The sequence below is a fragment of the Lepidothrix coronata genome, unplaced genomic scaffold (genome assembly GCF_001604755.1).
Source record: "Lepidothrix coronata isolate B3197 unplaced genomic scaffold, Lepidothrix_coronata-1.0 Scaffold28, whole genome shotgun sequence".
Taxonomy (NCBI): Eukaryota; Metazoa; Chordata; class Aves; order Passeriformes; family Pipridae; genus Lepidothrix; species Lepidothrix coronata.
In genome coordinates, this window is record NW_016690208.1 from 6,458,384 (window position 1) to 6,470,789 (window position 12,406).

Here is a 12,406-nt window from a genome sequence, read left to right on the forward strand (position 1 = left end):
CGCCTCACCGAGGAGCCTCCTCGGAGTAGCTGCTCACAGCAGCAGCCACAGCCCAGAGCAGCAACACACACAGTCACAGATTTATTCAGCAATGCCCTGGGTCGTTCCTGTCCTATTCCCCAGTGAATTATCAAGGCATTTACTGCCTAGAACATCCACACATTCATTTATCATCTCGCTGTGTTCAGAAAGCTGCATGTGACAGGCCGCCTGCACCTTCCCAACAGGCACAATCCAGAGGACACTGCACAGGCCTGTGGTGTGCTCAGAGGAAAAAACGATTTTGCATCTTCCCATTTGCCACCTTAGTCTCTCTAATGTGGGAATTGCTGACCCTCCAAAGGAGCCAGCAGCTCACACACTATACCTGTGTTTATAAGTTAAAAAGGACTCTTCATATGCAGCACAGCCATTTCAGATCCCTGGGAAGAGTTTTGTACTTTTCCCTGTTGAAAGCTACATGTGCTTTCATGTACAGCCAAATTAAGCCAACAAATAAGCACAGTTTAAAGTTACTTTTAACCTTCTGTGAGTGGCAAGATTTAGCCGGTGTCGATTCAGCACTGAGCACAACTCAGCTTTCAGAAAGGCTGAAGGCCCAGCTCAGCAGATGGTCACTCAGGGGTTACCTGCTGCTCTGGCACACAGAGGTCACTGCCCAGCACGGGGGACAGATGGCACAGGGCAGGCACTGAGAACCCATTGTGTGAGCAACAGTCACTCGGGAGAAAGCTACACCTGCCAACATCTGGAATAGTTTATCAAGTATCATTCAAAAAGCAACTAAATATTGCACGTGCCTTCTGAAGAGAGCTTTCTGAGCGGGGTTTGGAGAAGGACAGTGCAAATTCTTTTAAAAAGTCCTTTAGCTTTAGATTGTTCATGTTATAGGCTGCCAATAACAAAGTGTAACTATTTCCCAGCTCTGCTTGGGAAGGATAATTTCAGTTCATGCTTGTAATTATGTATTTTAACTATTTCTAATATGTTCACCAAGGCAGACACCGCAGTCACCACAGCCCGGCTGCTCAGGCTGGAAGGCAGAATTCCCTCAGTGTCCTGCCCAGTGCTGCTGGGAACCTGGTGATCCCACACCCAGGGCACGGAACATGGCACGGCTCTGGGATCGAAGAGTAGCAACACCTCAACACTTCTGTTCTTGTGTTACTGGCAGATGGTATTTATAATGTATTAATCTCAAAATCACACTTGGATTTTTCTGTAATTGTATAAAAGCACAACTAATTATCCTACACCTGGCCTTGGATAGGAGCATTTAAAAATTTCTCTCAATATTAAAAGAATTCAAACAGCTCTTTATGAAACATGGCAATGCTGATTTTGCTCTCTTATCCGTAACTCCCTCCCCTCCAGCCCTTTTTACCTTCATAATGACATGCAACACATTAAACTCCTAAAATCAATTCAGCTAAGGAAGAGGAGATATGGATTAACAACCAGCTAAGATTTTGGAAACTGGTTTGCTCTAAAAGATGAAAAGGACAAAAGTCTGCTCAGCTATGAAGAGCAGCTGCTGCCAATACAAGTATTTACCCCCTGACCCCTCCTCTGCCCACTCAGTGAACAGTGCCAATTGTTTTCCTGTATTATACACTGTTTACAAGCCCTGAGTGGCATGAAAGGAATTAATAATTCAGCTCATGGAGCTGATGACCTTTATTGGGGTACCCCTATTTGCTGAGTAGGAATCAGAGCAAAAGGCTCCCTTGAAGCCACAGGGTTTCTTTAAGAGTTTTTCACTTTACAGCCTAATTGGCCACCATAACATAAATCAATTATTTCTCCTGTTTTAAGCAACAATGCTACCTATTCTCAACCACTCGATTTCTAACTTCTCTTGTATCAAGCCAGGCCTTGTTCTTTGACTTTTACAATGGTCTGGTAAACACACTGGCAAGGCCAGCCTGGAGAGCTTCGCAGGACCAGGAACACTTGGGAACACCAGCAAAAAGAGGTTATGCTATTTTGAACTTCTCTTGACCTTTGCCTGCCCTTGTCCCTGGTTATGCTAATTGAAGGGGTATATGGGCTACTCCCAGAAATGAACTTAGCCTGAACCTGTGACACAGCATTGGACTTTGAAGATGAGTTTGGCACCCCCTCCCCAAAGGCTGTCACCTCACGCACAGGAAGGGACAGCAGGTAAAACACAGTACCCTGAGCACTGCAGGGAGACCCCAGGTGAGAGTGAGCAGAACGTGCTGACCCAGTGAGTCACATCTTCCCCCATGCCCAGGCAGCTGCCAGGGACCAATGGCATGGATCCACATGGCAAACCCACAGCTGTGCTTGTGGGGCTGCAGACAGAAGGACATGGTCATAGCACAGCCTCCACAGGCACAGGGTATTCCAGATGTGACTCTGTCATATCCCACAGGAGGCACTCAGTGCTCCTCTCAACCTCCTGGCTCAGACCAGCACACGATGGGCTGTCACCACCACAAGCACATCCTGACTCACTGTGAGGTTCTCCAGGACCCCAGGTCACTGTGCTGAGCTGCTCCCCAGCCTGTACCATTCCATGGGGTTATTGCATTCCAGATGCAGGACTTGGTGCTTGTCTCTGTTTAACTTTGAAGTTTCAATCAACCCTTTCCTTCAGGTTATCAAGGTCCTCCTGAACAGCAGCTGTGCCCTCATCGTGGTGTCATCTGCAAGTGTGACGAGTGTGTCCATCCCATCATCCCGATGGTTGATGAAACTGCTAAATAGTATTGGCCCTAATATTGACTCCCAAGGACAACCACAGCATAACAGGCCACCAGTTAGTGCTTGGACCCTTGACTGCCACCCTTTGAACAAAACAGCCCAGTTTGTCTACAAGGATGATATGGCAGAGACTGTGTCAAAAGCCTTGCCTAAAGTTAAAGTTAGTGACAAAATTACTGTCTCCTCATTCATGGATCCAGTCATTTCACTGCAGTAGGAATGAGGCTGGTCAGGCATGATCTTCCCTTGGTAAACCCACAGTGACTGTTCCTAATTACCCTCCTATTCTTCAAGTGCCTGGAAGGGTCTTTTGGGAGGATTTGCTCCACACCCTTCCCACTGAAGGAATGAGACAAGGATGACCAGCCTGCAGTTCCCCAGAGCAGCTACTACTGAGCAGAGTCGAGTTAAAGGTGATTCATTGTCCCTTATCAGCTCAATTTTACTATACAGAGACATTCCTCCCCTTTCCCCTACATTGGGTAGAGCTTGCCTTACCTCAACACTGAAAACACACACTGTTTGCAGAAAGAAGTGGGAAGTAAGGTCATTGTGATAAATATTTTTACTCATTTTCCTTCACACAGAAAACAATCCCAGTTCCTGCTTACCAACAAAACTGAAAGGAAACCTACACAGAGTTGAATGTTCCATGAACCTGCACTGCGTTCCTCAATAAACACTCTACAGACATTGTTATTTTAAATGCCTGTTTACATTCCAGTAAAATTCTGTCAGCATGGTATCTGATTTATTGATGCCATCAAAAGTCACAGGATTCCTGACGTGCCTCCTGAGGCACAAAAATCAAAGCAGAAAGGAGCTGCACGTTGCTGTGGTATCAGCATTACCCCATATGGGATGGGATGGGTTTCCAGAAGCCGCCTGTGTTTTCTGAGGCAGAGCACAGTGTGCCCTTCTGGAAAGCTGGTGCTTCCCTGGGAGATTTAGCAGGCTCTGCTCCTGGGAAAAATGGGGTGGTGTAGATGGAAGTGCCAGCCCTTGGTAACAGCAAGGTGCATCAGGGCAGCTCATTCCTCTAAAGGGGGCTCAGACACATTTGCATCTTATTTTACACTTTTAGGCTACCAAAAGAGCAAAGTTTATACACAGTCAAGCAGCAAAGCTTTTTAGAAAAACGATGATGATGAAAAGAGCCTTGAGGCATGTCCTAAAATAAAAGTGATCATCTGTTTCAAATCCAATGCCTCTCAGCATGCAGTGCCCTATCCCACAGGCTTTGTCCCTGGGCATAAAATTTTGCATCTTCTCTACCTGGAGTATGTTTTGGTTGACCAGGATATTGCCCACCAGGCAGCCCAGCCTACTCCAATATTGGAAGATCAATTGCATAATCATTCTGTAAATCTGGGGAAATTCTTTATTGACTTTTTGATCACTGATAAAGTGTTGGCCAACACAAGGCATATTACTATAGCAAAATCCATCTAGAGTCCACTAGAGTTACCTTCATTAAAAAACCAGAATTGTCTGATATTATACAAGAGATGATATTTTTTAAGAGTTAATATCAACCCAGATTAATATTCATCTACTGATAGTTAATAGCACATTATGATATACAGAATATGCCAGAAATCATGTTGCAAATTACTCAGTGTTCCCAGGGGTGAGTTGTTCCAAACCCCAACCAGTGCACCAGACTGGAAACACCCTGTGACTGGACCTTTTCACCACAGCACAGGTAACGTGCCCGTTTGATCCAGCAGCCAGTGCAGGAATGGCACTGACTCACTGGGATCCCAGAAAAGCACCGACATGTGATCAGTCTGAAAACAGCTGTTTCCCCTAACCTCGAGGTTAATTAATTTCACAGCATTTATCTCCCAATTTTAATTAGTGGAGCTAATATTACAGCTCCTGACTGTAATGGACTTGAGCTGCACTCTGCCAGGACCTGGCTGGCTGCACCAGCCCTGGGATCAGGAGGCTGGGCAGTACTTAGGGAGTGAACTGTGCTCTGAGGATCACGACAGAAGCCTTGCATATGAAAAACAGGTACAAGCTTCCTCATTGTTACCACATGTACACAGAAGCACTGCATCATCCAAATCAACCACTGGGTGTATAATTAACATTAAATCAGCACTAGAGGGAAAAGCTTCCCAGCTGCCTGGTGCAATGTGCTCCTGCCATGTTCAGCTACGGCACAGGATGGGCAGTGGCAGCACATGCTCACTGTCACATCAGACCTACTGCTGGCATTTGGGATTTAAACCTGCCAGTCCTGTGGTTCAGCACAAGGGAGGGACGTGTTAGAATATGAAATCCTCTGCACTGTAAATCAATCCCCAGAGCCACGGCTCTTCCTGCACGTCGTACAAGGACCAAGGCACAAGGTGAACACTCAGAGTGTCAGTGTGGGAACAGTGGTGGGTGTTACTCTCCCATTTTTGTGAGGTCTTCATTTCCCACAGGCCACCTGGAGGTGGTTGTGGCTCATGCCAATGGCTGCAATACCTGACCAGTCCTTCAGACTCCAGGTTTCGTTACATTATTGGTTCCAGTGTCCTGCTCGTGAAATCCAGAGACCCACAGCCTCACCCAGCACTTCCCTCAGCCCCACCAACACCAGGATCCCGGGTTTTGTTGGAGTGAAAGGCTTACTTACATTAAGCATTTGGCCTCCCAGGGACAGGGATTACAAACGGGCAGGAATCAAGGGAAATTGGATTCTTTCTCCCCACCTACCTCTCTGCCTCCTGTCTCCCATGTTTGCAAACCGTATTAGCTCCTGCTGCTTGCAATTCCAGAAACACTTCCCTTTCTCTTCAGGGCTCATTCCAGCCACATCTGCCTACTGCTATAATCTCATTTTGCAGGACACCACATCTCATAGTAGCTTTTAATTGTGGTAACACATCTAAGCGTCTTAAAAAGCACATCAGAAACTGTTTGACAGAAAATGTTCATCAGGACAGAAGCACCATTCCTAGCACTTGGATATTTGTGGATATTTGTCTCCACTTATACTGGGAAATCACCTTAAATACAGGAAAAATATCTGCATTTTTAAAGAGGAGGCTCCTAATCTTTTCAAGGGAAAATTCAATCTGGATTGAATTTAGTATATACTGCTGCTCTGAAGAGCAATCTGAAATCTTAATTCACATTTAATCTAACTTAAAAAAATAATACAGGACTTCATGCTTTGCTGATTTTCATGAAAAGGCAGCAAACGCAAATGTTGCCTCTTTTAATCTCGGGTTTTAAGACGTATGATTACAAGTTTCACAATTCCAAAATAATTGTTACATACATTGCTAAGGGAAATCTATTCTTTCTTTTCAAGTTGCTCCCCACTGGTGCTCCACAGATGGCCACGTTCTGCTTGGGCAGTGGTGGGTAGGGCTGGTCACCCAGCACCCCCTGCACCCCCACCCAGCCACACCTGAAACATCTCACTCAGAAAAAATCACCCCAGTGTGATCTGCTGCCTCGTGGACTAAACAAGATGAGAAAGGCTGTGGCACTGCCATTTATTTTGCCATAATTGTGGCATTTCTTACACAGCAATTTTTGTAGAGGTTTCCCTAGAGAAAAACAAAGCTACAAACAACTCTCTTGTTCCAATTTATAGAATCTTGCTAGATTATTTTCTAGTATTTCTTATTTGAATTCAAATTATTTGAATTTCAATGTATTTGAATTACAGATTATTATTTGAATCCAAATAACCCCTGTCCACATGCTACAATAAAATATTCCACAGATATTGACAACTACTGTTTACTTATTATTGGGTAACCTATATATCTATATATATATCTATATGTATCTATACATATATTTTTTAGCATAACTCAAAGATGAAAAAAGAGGCCAAACACCCAGAGGTGCAATTCTTTCCCAGCACCAGTCTGCAAGAGAAGCTGTTTCCAACTTATGTTGGTTCATGAAGAAAAAGTAAAATTTTAAAATTCTGATCCTCTAGACAAAAACATGCTGCAGCTGGACCTGCCACATCAGAACACAGAGGTTTGGGAACAGGAAACAAACCCTTCACCTGCCAGCTACAGAAAGGTAAAGAAAAAGTATCTCAAACCAGCTCAGCATTACTGGAAACAAAATCTTCAGTGCAGGCTGGAGCTGCCAATACAACGTGAGCTGTTGTCTGCCCAGTTTGCCTCTTCCAGAGGACGAGTCCTTTCCACTGAGGGTGTAAGTTCCCACTTGTGAGTAAGGACGAACACAACCCTTTCCTTCTGTGCACGAGGGGACATTTCTGGCAGTGCCTGTTTCCCACATTGTGTGATTGATTACGCTCTCCCCCTTAGAAGAGTTGATTGGTTTCCTGGTGCCAGGAAAATGATTGATGAATATTTCAGGCCATGGGCCTCTCTTCCTGCTGGGTGTCCTTTTCACATGTCTCCAATGGGCCTGGGGATTTTTTTCAAGACTAGGAAGTGTCATTTTTATGGATATCACCCTGTGATAGGGACAGTTCACTGAGCAGAGGCCCCGTGTAAATCCAAGTGAAATACTAAAGGTCAACTCAAGTGTTAATGTGATGGACTCAATCAGCACGTACCAGGTAAGCAGGAGAACAGCACTGGGCAAAGAAAAGCTTCACAAAGCAGCAAAACAGGAGGCAATGAGCAGCCACACCCTGAGCTTGCTACTGCAAACTGGCAGCAGCAAACTGGTACCCAACACTGGCATCTTTCCTCAGTTTCCTTCAATTTTGTAAAACATCACAAGTAAGGTAAATTTGCAGGTAAAAAAATTTCCTTGTGACCCACAGAAAGGGCATTTCCTTACTGCTGTTGATAAAACAGGCAGAGGATGTGGAGTCTCCTGGCAAGAGCACACACAAGACATCTGAAGCAACAATATACTTAGGAATAATTCCTTCTAAGTATTGCCAAAAAACATAGAACTACAGCTGTAAGAGTGAATGAAGAGATTTTTGGAGGACAAGTTGGTGTTTGGCAGAACTTTCAGAGACTCAAAGTTCTTTTACAGATTTTTACTACAGCCACAACAGTCATCATTTAATCACTTGGCTTCAGGATCTGAGGGCTCCAAAGCAATTCCCACAGGTAAACCCTGGGCTTCTCAGAGCTGGGGGGTTTTACCCAACAAGAGAATTTTGAGATTTAGTCCCTAGGACTTCACAGTTCCAGATTATGTTTCCATAAAAACTATTTAAGGTTTCTATCACGTTTCAGCTGAGAGGTATTTCCAGACAAGGACATCACAGCAGTCAGCCTGGCACGAGAGCCGTGATAAATTTTTCCTGGTTTTTTTTTTCCTGATGTGTTCGTGAAGGGAAGACGGGTTTAAAAAAAATTAATCTTTCACACTGACCAGACATTTCTCTAAGTTTAAATTTCACCACCCCTACAAGCCCATAGCTGGGATGGTTAAGCAACGGGAGGCAGACATGTAACTTGTGCTCTCTGAAGGACGTGGGGTCCACCCTGAGTAAATGAAACCTCCTTATCGAAGCACTGGAGGAGAACTCAGATACTCCAGGCATATACTGCTTTCAAGATAAGTTATGGGCAATCATTTACCAATAAAGAACTTCACTGAAGCCTCTCTGTGGTGCATTTCCTCTTTCTAACAAAACCTGTACAGAATCATTTTTATCAACATATAAAATCTGTAAGTCTTCTAATTATGTAATTAGAACTGTAATAATTAAGACCAAAGCTAAACCTCGAAGGGTCCCCTTGTCCCCCAACTTCCCTTTCTCAATTAACTCTGCACAGTGATAACCACTCTGGCTTAAAGGCTAAAAAAAGGACAGGATCAAAAGGCTGGTTTAATACAGCTGGAGGGGAAGAATGCATTTCAGCTCCCCAGCAGCCATCTGATGAAACCCTGGGCCAATTCTCTATGTAAATGACTTAATTAGAATTACCAGATTACACTGCTGAAGGCTTTATTTAAATAGGCAGTTTATCAACAGGATAAACTGTGCTCCCATTCTCACAGAATGCTGGCGTAAATGCATCTGTTCAAAGCTCCACCACATAGGAGCTGAACGGTAATTCAATAAAACCACTGGCACATTTTCCCCACCAAAAAAAGAGATACCACAAAGGATTTGCCAGAGGCAGGGCAGAGAGACGGCTATTGCTTCCCAACAATCACGAAATAGCCTCCTAGATGAAAAAGTTCCCTCATTTTCTGTAACACAGCATCTTTATACTGTTTTATAGCAAAGCAGGGAAAAAATCCTGTTGCTGCAGTGTCACATCACACACTGCATCTGCTCAGCATCCAGCACAGTCCTGGGCTCAGCACAAAAAGGCATGCATAAACCCATCTTCCTGATTAATGATCTACAGAAGACATCAATACCAAATTCCAACTTTATACCAAGAGGTATTTTTCCATCTTACCATCAAATCAAACAAAGGAATTAAGTTCTTCCTAAACCACAAGTCTTTCATTTCCCATCACAGACCTGAGTTCAGAATTCAATTTATTATTTTCCATTATTATTATTTACAATAGCAAGAGCTATCCACATTCAACAAGCTAACGCTGAGCTGAAATAACACTGTAGCTTCTTGTTTATTCAGAGACATTTGACTTCAGCAGCATTGCCATCCGACAACTCCATTTGTTTTTCTTCCTAAATCTTCAAAGAAATGTTTATAGCAAGACCCAACAATATCAATGAAATAGTCTTTGTTAAGCAAAGGCTTATCTCATCAGATGCAAAGCAACCGAGCCTAAAGAACCACTAAAAATGTCAGTGTTGTGCCAGTAAAGTTTGGGAGCGCTGTGGAAAACGGAAGGGATGCAGGCAAAGGGATTTTTCTTTGAAAACCTTACATTCTTTGTGCTCTGACAACCTTCCTCTTCTCTCTGGTATGAAGTTCATCCAGATCAGTAATCTGCCTATCTGAAACTCTGATAATTTTAAAGGAACACAAAATTCAAGTTGTTTCCTGATAAATCTGTCTTCTGTGACCACACTACACAACAAAGTATCTACAGTTACCTTAATTCTAGATAACCTGCCTTATCCCTATTTTAGCTAAAACAAAAAATAATTAAAACTGTGTAAAAGCCATCACGTTTCACTCACAGAGGAAAAACGTGCCAACTGAAGCTATAGGGAATCTGCTCTTAAATGAGACCCTGTTGAGAAATAATTGCTACTACTGCAGGAAAAATGAACACCTTAATGTAATTACTTTAAAAAAAATTGGTTTTGCTCGTTGCCATTAATTTGCTCAATGACAAAATATGTTTCTTACATGGAAAGGGAGGTACTCAAATTGGCAAGGGAAAAACCATCATCTTATATTCTGAGAACGTCAAGTGCCCCCTCAAATAACGAGGCTGCAATTGCCCGTAACTGCTGAAATAAACCCACGTCATTTGAAAGTTATCCCGAGGCTTCTCTCACTGGAGACACCAATAAACTTGCAGCAGTTTACTCTGGGTTAACACAGAAGCCACGTGCAGAGCTTAAGTTCATTAATGATTTTAACATAGCCACCAAGAATACAATCCGACTTTTACATCTCTGTCCTGTGTACCTGTATTTGCATCATACAATTTTAACTGCTTTCACTAAGATGCTCGAGGTATCAGAAGTGCCAGTAATTTTCCTTAGAAAGAGGAAATGTTAAGAATCTTCATTTGTCATTACCATTTGCAGGTATTTTATAAGCCCATGAATTAACAACCCAGTCTTTTCTGCTCCTCCCCTGGCCGCCCAAGGCTTTAGAAAGACTGAAGGTCAAGCAATGTCTCAACACTGCACCAGTATTTCACATTTTTGAAGGCAAAGTAGTAAAAGGTTGTCACATTATCCATTCAAAAGACTAACTGCAGCCACAGGTACGTCTGTCACATGAAACAGCTACACGAGACATGCAAGGAACTCTTAGAACTAATCTGATTAATCAAAAGAGATTCCCCCAAAATCCCACCGAGAAAAATAGCAAATGCAGACAAAGTATTAATATTGTTGGACTCCTAGGGTCACCAAAGCAACAACACTTCACAAATTAAGCCATAAAGTTCAAAAAGTATTAAGGATGTATTAAAGTATTAAAAGCGTTATTAAAGTATCTAAGGGTATTAAGTGTCTTTCATCCAAGTGGACATCTAATTAAGCGAGGAGGAATAAAGTGTTTCCAGGGACACAACTCAGAATTACACATCAGGGTGGTTACAGAAATGCCCGTTTCTGCAGTTCCCGCACTGCGTGTGTTTTGGTACCGCCTGTATCTCAAACCGAGGATGCTGCCTGATAAAAAGCCTCTTTTGTCTGAGCAAACCCTTTGTAGAGAACCCGAGTACCTTAAGATGGTAAAATGCAATTGTAAACCATAAAAATTGGCAGGGACATTCAAGTGCAGATGCGGCATCTGCATAAGGGAAGTGTAAAAGGGTCCCAAATGGTGCCTATAAACCCCGGGCCGGGACCGGCTCACAGGGGTGAGGGAAACACACCCGGGGGCTGTACCGGGACACCGCGCGGGCTGTACCGGGACACCCGCCCGGAGCGACCGGGCAGCGGCCCCGCGCCCCGCACGCCCCGCGGCACAGCGCGTTCGGATGGGGAAAACGCGATTTTTGCGAAACGAGTTAAATTCGCCGCAGCGTCTGAGGGGACCCGAGCCCCGCGTGCCCCGCGCCCGCCCCGCAGCGCCCCGAGCGGGTCCCGCCGGCCCGGCCCGCGGGGGCAGCGGGGCAGGGCGGGCAGCGGCCCTTTGTTGTGCCCCGCGGACGCGAAAAGTTGCGGCCGCCGGGACGCTCCGACCCCCGGCACCCCCTCGTGCAGCTCGGCCCCGGCCCCGCCGGCCCCCGCCCCGGCCCGCCCGAGCCCCCGCGCTCCACTCACCGGTGCGGGGCGGCCCCTTGCTGGCGGCGCGGGGCTCCGGCAGCTCGGCGGGCGGCTCCAGCTCCATGGCGGCGCCGGGGCCGCGCCGGGCCGGGCCGGGGCGCGGCGGGTCTCAGCGGCCCCGGCGGCCGCGCTGCCCCATGGCCGCCCGGGCGCTGCTGACAGCCAGGGCCGCGCCGCGCTCGGCCGGGCCGGCCCGCCCCGCTCCGCCCCCCCGCGGCACCACGGGAGCCGTAGTCCGAGCGCCGACCGCGGGGAGCGCCGCCCGGCCCCGCCCCGGGCTCCGAGCCCCGGCCCGCCCCGGCCCCCCCGCGACCCTGCACCGGGACCGGCGCGGCGCCAGGGGGCACCCGCCGGCCGAGCCCCGAGCGCTGCCCGCGGCACCGGGCACCGGGCACGGGGAGAGGGGAAACCGGCACCGGGCACCGAGAGAGGGGAAACTGGCACCGGGCACGGGGAGAGGGGAACCGGCACTGGGAGAGGGGAAATGGGGCATCGGCCACCGCGAGAGGGGAAACGGGCACCCGGCATGAGGAGAGGGGAAACTGGACACCGGCACTGGGCACCGGGAAAGGGGTAACCGGGCAGCTCCAGCGAGGGTACGGCCCGGCTCACCCGGGGGCACCGGGCACCCCGGTACATGAGAGCCCGGGCGGTCCCGGGGCGGGCACGGCCGGCTCCGCCCGGGGGGGACGCGCCGCCCTCGCCGCCGCGGCGCCGCTGCTGGGACCCCGGTGCCGCCGCCGGGACGGGGCGGGACGGACGGGCGGGCGGGACGGGCGGCTCCTCCTCCCCGCCGCCGGGCCGGGCCGGGCCGGGCGGAGCGGGCGGTCGGTG

The 12,406-nt window shown here is 47.2% G+C and overlaps 1 protein-coding gene across 1 annotated transcript in view; it reads right to left on the reverse strand.

Moving 5' to 3' along the window:
• The window catches only part of NR6A1 (nuclear receptor subfamily 6 group A member 1), a 75,816-nt gene extending 64,214 nt beyond the window's left edge, over positions 1–11,602 (reverse strand). Inside the window, exon 1 of the mRNA XM_017810187.1 lies at positions 11,570–11,602. The gene's annotated coding sequence lies outside the window, so the exon portion shown is untranslated. The remainder of the gene's footprint in view (positions 1–11,569) is intronic.
• Positions 11,603–12,406: the final 804 nt, after the last annotated feature.